Raw genomic sequence first — 13,588 nt, forward strand, 5'->3', positions numbered from 1 at the left:
ATTTAACTTTCTGACACTGCAGCTAATGTTTATGAATCAAAGAGGTGGAGATCTTGTTAATAAGTCAGAAATAAATGAAATGAAGTGGATTGTAAAATTTCAGGCACATAGGCTCCTTGGTTTGAATGCAGTGGTGCCTTTAAATCTGGTACTGAAGAAAAGGAAGTTTTGTAAATGAGAAGAACATTGGCTACTCTGATTGGATACAATGTACTTTAAATTTTTGAGCTTTTAATGATTTGATATATCTGACAAAAGGTTTTCTCATGTTAATCAGTATACGGTTTATGCTTTTTACAATATATCAGTGGAACTTATTTTATTTTGTCTTCAGTCTGGCTGTGTGAATGCTAATTTGCATATATTTTTTTAGAGGGATAAACTTCCAGATTCAGAGTCCTTGTTTTTTGTCACTGGGCTCTTAAATAACAAGTTTAGATTATGCGGTTGTATCTAAGGTTAGGGTCATAGGTTCATAGGTAGGTACTAGGCTATTGGCCCTAGGGCCTATACAAGCCTAGCCATAATGATTCCCTGGCTATTGCTTCCCACAAATATTTACTTTCCTGGATCCCTGTCTAGCAGGGCTACTGATGTGATCCCCTGGGTGAATTTCCTATTTCCATCCAATTGTCAAGGTTACTCTTGAAGAGGGCCATTGAGGCGCTCTGCCTGACATGTATGAGCAGCCAATTCCAGAGTAAGGGAGTCTCTGAGTCAGGAACCTATCCCTCCAGCATGTTCTGTTCATCATGATGACAAGGTTAAGATCCCTGGAGCATGTGGCTCAGAGGGATTGGGATTTCTTTAAGTGGAGCATGTCCAACAACTCTGGGTTTGACATGGCCTTGTATGTTAGGCAGAGATCGGGTCTGAGTAGGCGATATGTGACAGAGTATAGCTGGAATTTTTTTAGATGGTCAGCATAAGGCATTGCTTTAGGCCTGTGATTCTTTTTGTGAGGTATTTCTGTGGCCTTTTTAGTTGTTGCAGATGTCTTGTGAGGTACATACCAAATGGGGCATTGTATTCTATAATGGGTCTAATGAGGGATGAGTACAGTGGGACAGTGGCCTCCTTTTTTCGGATGAAAAGCCCTTAGTGATGAGGTGCACCACATAGAAGGATTTTCTAACTGTTGTGGCTATGTGGTTATCAAAGGTGAGACCACTGTCCACCTGTGTCCCTAGGTCTCTTATCACACTTTTGGTGTTTAGTGTACTGCCACCTATGTGGTAGTTCACAGGTACATGTTTTTTCCTAAAGGGGACAACTATACATTTTTTGGCATTTAGCTTGAGCCCATGGCTCTGGCACCAGTCATTTGTTTCGGTAAGGCCCTTTTATAGTATATCCACATCATTTGGGGATTCAATAATGGCTCCCAGCTTGCAGTCATCTGTGAACTTTGTAAGCCAGAGTCCCTTAGTGTTGGCCTGTACTTCAGAGAAGTAGATGCCAAACAAGAGTGGTCCCAGGACAGAACTATGCGGTACCCTACTTGTCACTTGTCTGGAGCAGGATTTAGAGTCGGCTACTTTTACAGTGTGTGTTCTGTCAGTAAGGCAGTTTGCAACCCATCGAGTGACATAGGGATTAATGCCCAGCTTAGTAAGTTTATCTATGATTCCAGAGTGGGGGATAGTGTCAAAAGCCTTGGCGAGGTCCAAGTAGGCTGTGTGAACCACCTTACCCTCGTCCACGGCTCTGGAGACTGATTTGAAGAAGTCAATCAGGTTCAGGAGGCAAGATCAGCCCTTCACAAACCCAAACTGGGTGGGCCCCAGTGTTTGAAGGCTGCCAATGTCTTTGTTTATAAGTTCTATGATAATATGTTCCATGGTCTTGCAGATCAGGCTCGTCAGACTGATGGGACAGTAGTTCCCGGGATCCAAAGTGGATCCCATTTGTGGAGTGGGATGACTGTAGCTGTGCACCGCTCTGTGGGCATGAAGCCTGAGATGAGGTTATGGTTAAACCTGACACACAGGTAAGATGCCAGTTCATTTTGTAGTTCATGCAGTACACAGCCCAGGATGTCATCTGGTCCCATGGATGCTGTATTCTTGGCTTTGGAGAGTGCGTTTTTTACCTCAGTGGCAATGATTACCGGAATTTGGCATTCTTTCAGTATTGACATGGGCTCTTTAGGGGGTGATGAGGGTGGTGAAGTTGGAACTGCATCTATCTGCCAGGATATTGGCAATATCCTTGGGATCAGTATATCTAGTGCCATTCCCTGTAGCTCAGAGCAGAACTGAGTATTGCTATTTAGATTCATGACATAGCTATAGAATGTCTTGTGGTTGTCTTTGGAATCTTTGGCAATTTTGTTTTCATAATTAGCTTTGGAAGATTTTATGAGGGACCTCAGCTTTCTACTGAGGCTGGTGAGGGAATTTTTTGAATCCTGGATTCTTTCTCTTTTTTGCAACAGTTTCTTCCTTCTGTTATACAGCTTGTTTATGGCAGGGGACCACCAGACTGACTTCCTTTTTTAGAGGACAGGGTCTTGGTTGTATTTGGGATGGCTTGGTCCATGCACGAGTGAATGTGCTCGTACAGCACCTTAGTGTAGGATTCAGCAGTTGAACTTCCAGTTCCCATCTGCATGGGTGTCATGAAGTTTGTTACGTCTGACTTGAGAAGCATGAAGTTGACTTTGGAGAAGTTTATTACAGAGGTTTCCTTAAAGGGGGTGGGATGTGGATGTCAAGGGTGATTAGCTTATGGTCTGATCTGACCAATGAGGGGGTGACCACTGGTGTGGAGCATCGATCTCCCATGTTGGTAATGACCAAGTCTAGAATATTGGTACCTCTGGTCTGACCAATGAGGGGGTGACCACTGGTGTGGAGCATCGATCTCCCATGTTGGTAATGACCAAGTCTAGAATATTGGTACCTCTGCTTTGACCAATGAAGGGGTGACCACTGGTGTGGAGCATCGATCTCCCATGTTGGTAATGACCAAGTCTAGAATATTGGTACCTCTGGTCTGACCAACAAGGGGGTGACCACTGGTGTGGAGCATCGATCTCCCATGTTGGCAATGACCAAGTCTAGAATACTGGTACCTCTGGTCTGACCAAGGGGGTGACCACTGGTATGGAGCATCGATCTCCCATGTTGGTAATGACCAAGTCTGGAATATTGGTACCTGTGGTGGGACTATGAATTAGTTGCTCTAGGGCACTGGGATTCATGAATTCCAAGAAATGTTTAGATTATGCTCCTTATGCTTCTCTGATTTTCTTATTGAAAATGTAGTTCACAATGTATTTCTTCTGCCAAAATAAAAACAGCAAGTCCACGGACTGCAATTCATACCAGTAACTTGTAACACTTCAGCAAGAGAGTATCCTTAAAAGGAACTTTCAACATTCAGAAAATGTAGATTTGTCAATAAATGTTTCCTATTTTTGTTGAATGAACTTCCAAAACATTAATTTATTTTTTTATTTTTCTTATTTTTTAACCTAATACGTAAACTGAGAGCCAGATTCCAAAAGAGTTGCTCTCTGTATAAGTGATTTACTTCAGTGTAAGACCCATCTATAAACAGGCTTACACTGGGGATCAGGTTCCAGAAGACCTGCTCCTGGTTTAAGTGATTACTAACACTAAGAGCAAGTCTTCCAGATTCGGGCCCTGAATATCACAGATCCATTTTTGCCACAAAAGTAAGAGGAAACAGAACACATATAAGGTCAATTTAATAAAGACAATAATACAACACACATTTAATTTAGCCAGTCACCAAACATATTCTGGGGAGGTGGGAGTAAACCCATGTTGATTTAATGTAAACAGGGAAAACTCCATAAAGAAAGTTATTAGACGTTAGGACTGAACTCTAGACTCTGGGCCACTGAGACAGAATTCTTAATATCATGCTAAAAGTTGCCTGTTGTACTATTTTATTTTATTTTATTATTGTTTTATCGACTTCAGGGGAGATGCAAAGTGGTCTTCACTCCGACTAGGGAAATGTGTCCAGTCCATTCATTATTCTTTGATAGTATAAGAACCAAAAAAGTCAATAAGTTGTTCCACAGAGAATGTACTGATTGTTTTTTTTTTCTTTTCAAAGATTATTTCTTTATTTCTGCTATAAATAGGACAATTTAAAATGATTGCATGCATGACAATTAAAATCAAGCCACTTCCTACTCTTGTCCAACAGACATGTCATCAAATCATGCATGTGAGACCTTAGTTTAATACCTCATGTGAAGGAGGAAATGTTGGAGTGCAGCACCATCCCCTAACCATGCTGCAGGGAAATTAATTCCAACACCTGATGCAGGAATACAAAACCACAATATTCAGCTCTACCAGCATCAAACACAGGAACACAACCTGCTGAGCCACTTACACTAAGACTTAGACTCTATTAAACATCAGTAAGCATAGATAAGTATGAACATGAACCCTGCATAAGGGAGACCCTCATCATTGGGCTCCACAAATAAAGCAGTAAAGTGCAAGTCTTCTCATAAAGTTTTAACACGGACTGTTTTTCATGAATAAACTGGAACATTATGAATCTTTCTTTAATATTGCCATACGCTTTACCTGTGCACATGGAAATGTCTTTGCTACATGACATTCTACTACCTCACCACCTAGAAAGACTGATTTGTTTATTAATAGCAGTCACTGAAAACAGACCTCCCCTGGAAACTGTTGTACTCATTTATGTTTTCATTGTAATTTGCACCACCTTATGTCAATAGGCATGTTCAGTAACACAGGCTCACCTTCATGGACTGACCTGATAGGTGACAGAGACAAGGATCGCATTGCACTGACAAGTCCTAACAGGATATAGCTTTGTCTAAAGTTTATGTCCAGCTGATACTACCTCACATACTTAAACCTGTTTAAAGGGTCACTTCTAATCGTTTGAATATGCTGCTTCACTCTTCAGGCTAATCTAACTGTAACACCAGCACCGAAAGCAAAGGAAAGTAATTTTGTCATATACAAAAGATGGAGCGTTTGTCAAGTCCACAGTTTATAGAAAACATCCTTAGCATTACCCTGATCAACAAAAATAAATAAATACAATTAATATGCTAAACAGAGGTTATACTTTTGAAAACTGTTTAGTGCCATTAATTTAAATATTCAGTTTTTCTAGCTTTGAGCAACACAGCAATAATGCTGGCAGCATTCCTATTCATTTGTGACTGAAACACTGTTGCTACGTTTGCTGAAACATGCAGGATTACAAATTGTATATCTTTCTTTTCTTAGTAATAATCATTTACAGTCTTTTCCACATTAACAATGCTGCACTAGATATCTGTAAACAAACTATTAGCACTCTTCCTAAAACACCTAAGAACAGACACAACAAATGACATGTATCCAGTTTCTATTGCCCCTGCACTTGGCAAACCACTGTACAAGTGTTCTATCAAGTTGTTAGCTATCAAGGCAATTACATGGTTTCTGGTCAGGTAGAAACAAATTAACAGCCCTCTGTAATTTTACTGATACATCCTCCTAAGCAGGGACAAAAGTAATATCACAGTTTCTATTGCCATTGACATAATACCCACGGACTCTGTTCCAACTCCATTTCATTATACAGAACAAAATAAAGACTTATCGTCCACTGAAGACTGCCGTGCTAAAATAAAACACAAACAAAGTAAAAGCTTGCAGTATCACCACAAGATATATTCTAATGCTCTTGAAAAAGAAAAAAAAATGCATAAAACTCTTTATTCAAATAAAAATAAAAAATAAAAGTGGAATGTGGATAAACGCTTTCGGCTATGCCTTCATCAGATCCTCGGATGCTGAAAGCTTTACTTTGTTTCCATTTCATTATACAGTCCGTAATCCTGGAAGTCATCACTAAGACTAAAACTAAGAGCTCAAAGGGCCTGGACTAGATACTGTTAGCATAAAGCTCAGTCTTGTTAAACTCCTCCTTAAGGTTTTCAGTCTAAGCCTCTCAACACATGAACAGCTGATCTCATTGGTAACTTACAAACACTTGTTCCTAGTCAGTATGTTTTGTGAAGGACAGGTTTTGCTAATCTCATTGACGTTTTTAAGGCTGTGACTCATGCCATGCTTGAGGTTTCTTCTGTCTATGCTGCTTATCTCAAACCTGCTAAGGAATTTGATATGACTCCCCATGAAGTAAATGCTAAAGTAATCAGCTTAAATATTAACCTCTATATTACTTAATGGATTGTTAATTTGCTCTCTGATTATGCAAACTAGGTGAGAGCTGGCATCATCTTCTTATCTAGTTTTGTACAGGGTCCCTTCTCTTTGGCATCTACTTTACTGGTGTGAAGACAGAAACCAAGACTTGTGATTGAGCAAGATTATATATCTCTTCAAACTGGGTTCCAGGATAGATCAACCAACAGACTCATATTCTCCAAAAAGGAATAGAGTCAGCACCTTGTTTCTGACTATGCCTACAGTCACAAAGTAAAAAAAAATAGTTTAATTACATCTCAGAAACAATTCTTTCCCACTGATTATCACATAAATGGAACTCTGCTTAAGGCCAACTCTTCTAGAGATCCTGGTACTTTTATTGGCAAAAAACGACTTTTTATCATAAAATATCAGTCAGGGTAAGGAAATAGTTTTTGTCATTGCTCAGTTAATTATCAAAAGTGTAGCCTCATGATATTAGATGTCTTGTTTGTCACTTCATGCAATGGTAAAGCTTGGCATAATTTGTTTACTTTACACCATAATTTGATTATTTGACTTGTTTAAGTAGTTTCTTTTGTTTTTATTAATTACAAAAATATGTAGTAAGATTATCTGGCTACAGTAAGGAATTGTGATTAGCTTTCATATGGGCTGTATTATATCTCCCTTCATAGCTGACTTGTGTGGACCACTGAGGCTTGGTCCTCCAGAGCTCTTTTTTCTGCATCATCTTTTTTATCTTTCCAGTAAAGGGTTGTAATTTGCAAAAAACTAGCACACTAATGGGATGGTGTAAGTTGCACATCATATGCATACTAGTTACACATATCTTCAGTGTAATTTTACTTCCATGGTACGCACCATCTTATGTAACTCACTATACATCAATCATGGTCTCCATGTAACTCAGTACTCATCAGGCAATGTCTCAATTCCTAAACAGGTTCTCTTACTGCTAAATCTTTTTTCTTAACAACACACTCAGATGTCAGTGGTTGTGATTAAACATTTTGTTACTTTGATGGTTATAAGTTTTTTACTGTGGAGAACAAAAAGTTCAGGTTGTATGAATGCACACGATAAGTTACGGGTAAGCATGTGTTTTTGTGAACTGGAAGAAGTTGGTGCTACTGAAATGGATGAGTTAGTTAACTGAAAGGAATAGTGAAATGAAATAGTCATGGAAGAAATATCTACAGAATGAGAGAATGGTAAATTCCGTGTCCAATTCAATACCATTCCAGTTGTGGAGATTGTTGTGGAGTTGTGAAGTAGTTGGCAACTAGACTTTTTCCACTGTGTTTCAGAAAATCAGATCTTCACATAAGGAATAAGTTTTGTATAGATAACGTCCACCTCTGACTCAGGCTCAGAAGAACAGAATAAGTAGAACAGCTATGATAATAAGCTATGTAGACTGAAATATGGCGACAGGACAATAAGACAGAGAAGTGGTTAGGAAGAAGAATGGGGTTTGCTTGTATCTTGAAGAGCCAGATGCAGGGGTTCTCAGGTGATGCAGTACACCAACTCTTCATTGTATAACCCTCTTCCCAGAAACATATTAAAGCAATACTTGAAGGTGAAAGAGAGTGCCTTGTTTTTGTACAACAGATGAAAGCTCATGTGAATGACTACTGGGTGCATTTGGTAGTTGTGAAAAATGAGTGTTAAGTAATACAGTTATTAGAATTCCACCATGTTTAGGGACAAACTTATGCCATTAGATATGAAATCTGCTGACTTGGAATTATCCATTCACAAATGATCATGAAGGAAGGTTGTGACTTCTACACAATGGTCAAGCAGGGCAGTACTAATGGAGAGTAAAGCTTTACCCTGAGGTCATTCCTTAGTTAGCATATTAACTGATACGCCCTGACTCTTCCATTTGAGTTATTTGGTTACTGGCAGATATCTATATAGGCAGTATGGGGAATTGGTGTTATTGAAACCTAGAGATCATAGTTTCACTTAGGCCTCAATGAAGTCACTAGATCAGAATTTGACATTCACACGAGAGCAGTTATTGACATAAAGAACTCTTTTATGGTCTACAAAAACAGCAACACATACTGAATCCTGACTAAGACCTAATATGGTCCAGGATAAAATAGTGGTCCATACAGTGGAGTAGCTGCCTGTTGTGAAAGGGGAATGATGATGCAGTGCATGTGTGCCTCGGTTTAGGCGGAGGGAGAAGGATGTGCATCTTAGAGGAACACACACTGCTCATGTCCTCTGGTAAATACCAGAAAACCTAATGTCAAGCATTTGCTTTTAAGGTATCAAAAGCTTCTGCAGCTCATGTCACCTGTGGTAGTGATTGACAGCTCTGTCCTATGCCAGCTGTACACCCATCCCTTATGTGTTATGTACATGGGGAAAGTGTAGGCACTGAAGTAAATGTCACTCTGATAGCTGATGAATGATGGTCCTTTCATAATCGTGATCTCAGGACCAGTGTTGAGGAAGGCAGTAAACCTGGCTAGCATACAGGAATTCAAATGAAGCAAAACACTTTTTCTTTGCTGTTCTTGCAGTTTAAAACCAGAGCAAATGTTGGTGGTAGCCCTGTGCTCAAGGTCTGTATTCCTTATGGAGACCATGCTTATATGGAGTGAGAATATTGATGAATAAAATGCTATGAATATGTCTCTAAATCATACATTTTAAAACACTGTAATGTTTATTTTTCACAAACATGTTTGACTAAAGTGGACATATTACCCTGGCTAAGGGTATATTTCAGGCAACACATCCAAGAGTGTTTTAATCTTTGGCAAAATATTCATTTACTTAGCTCCGACCTGTCTCTTTTCAGTATCATATGTTCAGCATTCTTTTAAACTGCAAAAACTGATTTTAGTGCCTTGTTTTAAACAAGCTTAATAAATGGAGTTTAAGTTACAATCACATGTACTGAATTATGTTTGTGTGTGTGTGTCTACCTGTGTGTCTCTGTGTATGTGTGTGGGGGGGACTCCCCAAATACAACATGTTTATCAGTGACATGATTGCATATGTATCTGATAGTCAGAATTTAGCTGAGCTCAGTTTATTAATTAAGGACATCAGACAATTCTTCCTGTTAAAAACGAAGGAGTGTTATGGCTCTTAAGCTCAGAAGCATATGGTTTGCATTATGAAAAGAAATCCATATGTTATACACCAAACTACACCTGTCATACATTGACTGGCACTATGAAATCTGATTATGCTCGGTACACTGGTAAGGACTCCATAGCTGACCTTCTCTCCTGGGAGGCTACAAAACATTTCTGAGTGTATCATAAAATCAGAATGCCCTCTGGAAAGTTTTTGCATGTAGTAAACACCAGATGTTTCCTTGATTGCTTTATGCCATCAATTCATTCCCAGCAATTCAAGTAAACAGGACAACTGACCTCATTGTGGCATAACTTACCCTGAGTTTTCCTGGTCAGTTCTTGTATTGTCAGATATGCCCCTCTGCTCAGCATTGTCTACTGCTTTACTACTTTTTGACATTCAGACAATTTCCTGTTGTAGTATTTTAAGTAAAACTTGTGTTCCTATAAACACATTCATTCATGTGAAATGTGTGAGTGATATACTACAGCAGATACGATGGCATGTTAAGAGCATGCTACTCCCTTAAGAACAGACTTTTAAATATACTGCAAATACTACAGCACACTGATGACTATACTGATTTTATTAGATGATTTATTAGACAATGCTGTCACAGAAGTACATTCTGACAAATTTCAATAGCATCAAAGCCTGTTGTAACAATGTAACAGTGGGCTGATATTGTTGGACAATATATTTCCAGCCCGCTGACATCTATAGGTTTTCAGGATTCCTTCGTGCCAGTTGTGCTTTTCCATTCTTCAGATTTGAAAGATCTTATTGGTTTTGTCTTCTCTTGCTGATTTTGTTATGCTGTGTTGACTATTTATATTTGTCTGCATTTTAAATCTTTTGTCATTTTCATTAGAAATTCCAGCAGTTTCACTTCACTGTATCTTCTTTTATGGATTACAAACAACAGTTGAGTAGACCTAGGACACTGCAGTGCATATACTTCTCCCACTTAGTGTTTGTTTGAAATCAATATAATAAGTATAATGCAAACAGATTTATTAAAAGCAGATGTCCAGGACCAGGTTTAGCTAGCATTACAAAAATGTTCAGGTAAGAATGCCTAAGCAATGCATACATTTAACTGGCATTGAAGACATACAATTATTTATTTTATGTTTGTTTACTGAGAAAGTCCGACTTGGAACAAAGCCAATGTTTAGTGGCGACCCGGGGAGAAATGCTCGAGATGCTTGTCTTTGTGATGTGGGAGGAAACCAGAGCAAACCGACATGAATGTAGGGAGGACATGCAGATTCCGCAGAGAAGGCACCCCAGCCGAGAATTGAACCAGAAAACCTCTTGCTGTGAGGTGACAATGCTATTGCTGCACCACTGTGCCATCCAATTATTTTTGCATATTATACTCTTATCTGAAACTAATTAAACTTAATTTGTGCCATGCTTTAATTTTGCCAAGCTTTTTTGCTTTTAATGTCTGACTTGAGAATTTACATGCAATAACCCATTCCAGATGTGTTTCTGACCTCCATCACTTACATACGATTAGGCTTTTCCTTTCTGAGTCTCAGATTCTTTATTAAATTTTCTGGTAACCAAATGAAAACTCAGTTATGAAGAATGGTGACTTACCATGGCAATGTGGCTAAAATATCCAAACAAGTTTTAATAGTAAAAATAAAATGAAAAGTTGAGCACTTTCATCTCCAGCATAGGAACTTCTTCAGACCTAATTACAATAAAAAACAATTACATTTAAGTATACTACATAAACCAGACAGAACAAGATCAACAAATCACAAAACATTTTAAGTTTAACCAGTGTAAAAAAAATTAAAGTTACAAGCCTCCCATATATTTACCATTCATTACAAATAGGTAATTAAAAAAAAAGTGCTATTTTCGGGTGATTTTCAAATGGATGTTGAACTATTGAGTGACCAACAGGGCAAGAACATAATACCAGAAGGAAATTTGAAATTTATTTTAAACCAAAGATGGGATTTTAAACTGTTTAAATATAGTGATTTTAAAATGGATGGCCAAGTAACTAATGTCTTATCTAAAGGCTTCAGTTTTGTTCCTGACCATAAAACCAGTATTGTTGAGATGTTATTGAACTTTAAGTTGCATTTAAGAAAGCTGAATTTGCAATTGCTTTTTAAAGATCAAGTGTACTCTTTAGAAGTGAACAAGAGGTTATCTAGAAGTAGTCTATTAACTTTCCTTTGTGGCCATTGTTAATTATATATGAAAAACTATGTGAGTTGTATAGAATGAAAATGTTTTCCAAGTCCCACTATTTTAAATGTTCCAACCCGATGGCAAGTGAAAAATATTACTAAATAAATTAAGTTCAGACAAAACATTGAGAATAATGAAACCTGACAAGGGTAAGGGTTCTTATTATGAATTGCTATGATTATAGTAATAGAATGAATTTACTTTTTTGTAATGGCACTTATGAAGAGGTTTCAAAAATAGTGTGACTATTGCTATTTCAAATATTAGAACCAGAATAAAAACTGGATGACAAAAAACATGGCTAAGTAAAATAAACCAAAAAGCTTTGTTTTCGCATTGTCCTCAATGCTTCATCAGACTTTAAAAATACACAAGTTAACACTCACTATTTAAAAGCCAAACCACAAATCAGAAACTAATTCCAATTATGACATCATAACAAGCTGCCCAATCAGCTATAAAAACTCTGACAGCAAATTAGACAGTACATGATCTGCCAATGTGAACTCAGAATAAATAAAATAAGCTGTAATTCCTAGTATGGCTTAAGTATATATAAAAAACTACTTATCTGCTAGTCACCTAGTTGTAACATTATATGTGTTGTAAAATATACAAGTCCAAAACCATTAAATATACTTCTGTGAGACTCAAAAGCAAAAAAAAAAAATCAGATCAATTGATTGTCAGGATTACATGATAAAGTGACTGAGTGAGCATTCAGTGCTTGCTTATCTTAGCTCTCTATGTAAAGAAAACATATAAAAGCTGTGGGTTCCTATCTGTTGCATTTAGAATTGCTAGATGTTTCCAACATTCAAAATTCTTAAGCAGAGCACAACATTGCAGTGAAATGTAAGAATTCCTAAATGCATACTATGAAACCCAAGTAAAAATAAACTGCTACCACAACATAAGTGAATCACCTATCTAACAAGAAAAGATAAAACAATGAAGACTAAATGATTAGTTGCCTGCATTCAAGTAGATGAGCCATGTAAACAAACATAAAATAAAACCAGAAAAAGTTCAGCGTAAAATATTAATGTTTAGTATAAAACATTAATTGACAGTAAACATCTAAGCAGGTGCAGTATTATAATCACAATCTTAATGGGCAGAGCCCATGTGTACACATGAAACTTAAAAGGTGTATTAATATGAGTTAACTGTTACTAAGAAACATCAACCATCATTCAAGTTCTGTATGTAGAAATGAGTATGTCTGCTTACAAGCGTAAGGTCTTAAAACCAGTAAAACTAAAATGAAAGTACCTTACCTGATAAAAACATCCAAAAAATGTACTAATTGAGTTATAATCCTGCAGAACCAGGCCAGTGAAAGTGCATAGATCCTACAATTGCCAAAAGAGTATAAACAAACTTGAAGTTGCTTAAGAACCATCCTCAATATACACAGAGCCAATCAAAGGAATTTGTGTGAAAGAAGGGTGTTATAGCCTATCATTTCCTTAGGTGAAGTCAAATAACCAATCAATGTGGTTAAATGTGATTCTATGAGAGAGAATAAAAAAAAAATAGTGAGGCAATGATCTAGTTTTCAAGAAAGGTTTAATTGAAACAATGTCATTTAGTTCATAACACTGGTCTGCTTGTAACCAAATGATCCATTTTTGTTCAGTCTTCTCAGTTTTATTCTTCCTATCACCCATTCTATTGTTTTCTTTCAAAGTGTCCAGTACCATAAATTTGATATGATGTTCTACTCCTTGTTGCACAGCAGGTTTTGGTGTGGCCACAGTTGTATCTTCCTTCCTAATTTTATATAAATTATATAAATGTTCTTTGATCCTATCCCTAAGTGCCCTGTTCATTTTTCCTATGTAGAAACTGGGACATTTCATACAAATGGCCAAATAGATCACATCCTTGGTCCAGGAATTGGCATAATTCCAAAGTCTCACAACCTTGCCAGTGGTGGGATGAACAAAATGATCAGTATTGGCTATAAATGAGAAGATATTTTGAAAGTCTGATGAAGCATTGAGAACAATGCCAAAGCACTTACTACATTATAATAAAAGCTGTTTGATTTATTTTAC

Source organism: Protopterus annectens, chromosome 5.part1, assembly GCF_019279795.1.
Source record: "Protopterus annectens isolate FY-2018-M chromosome 5.part1, PAN1.0, whole genome shotgun sequence".
Classification (NCBI taxonomy): domain Eukaryota; kingdom Metazoa; phylum Chordata; order Ceratodontiformes; family Protopteridae; genus Protopterus; species Protopterus annectens.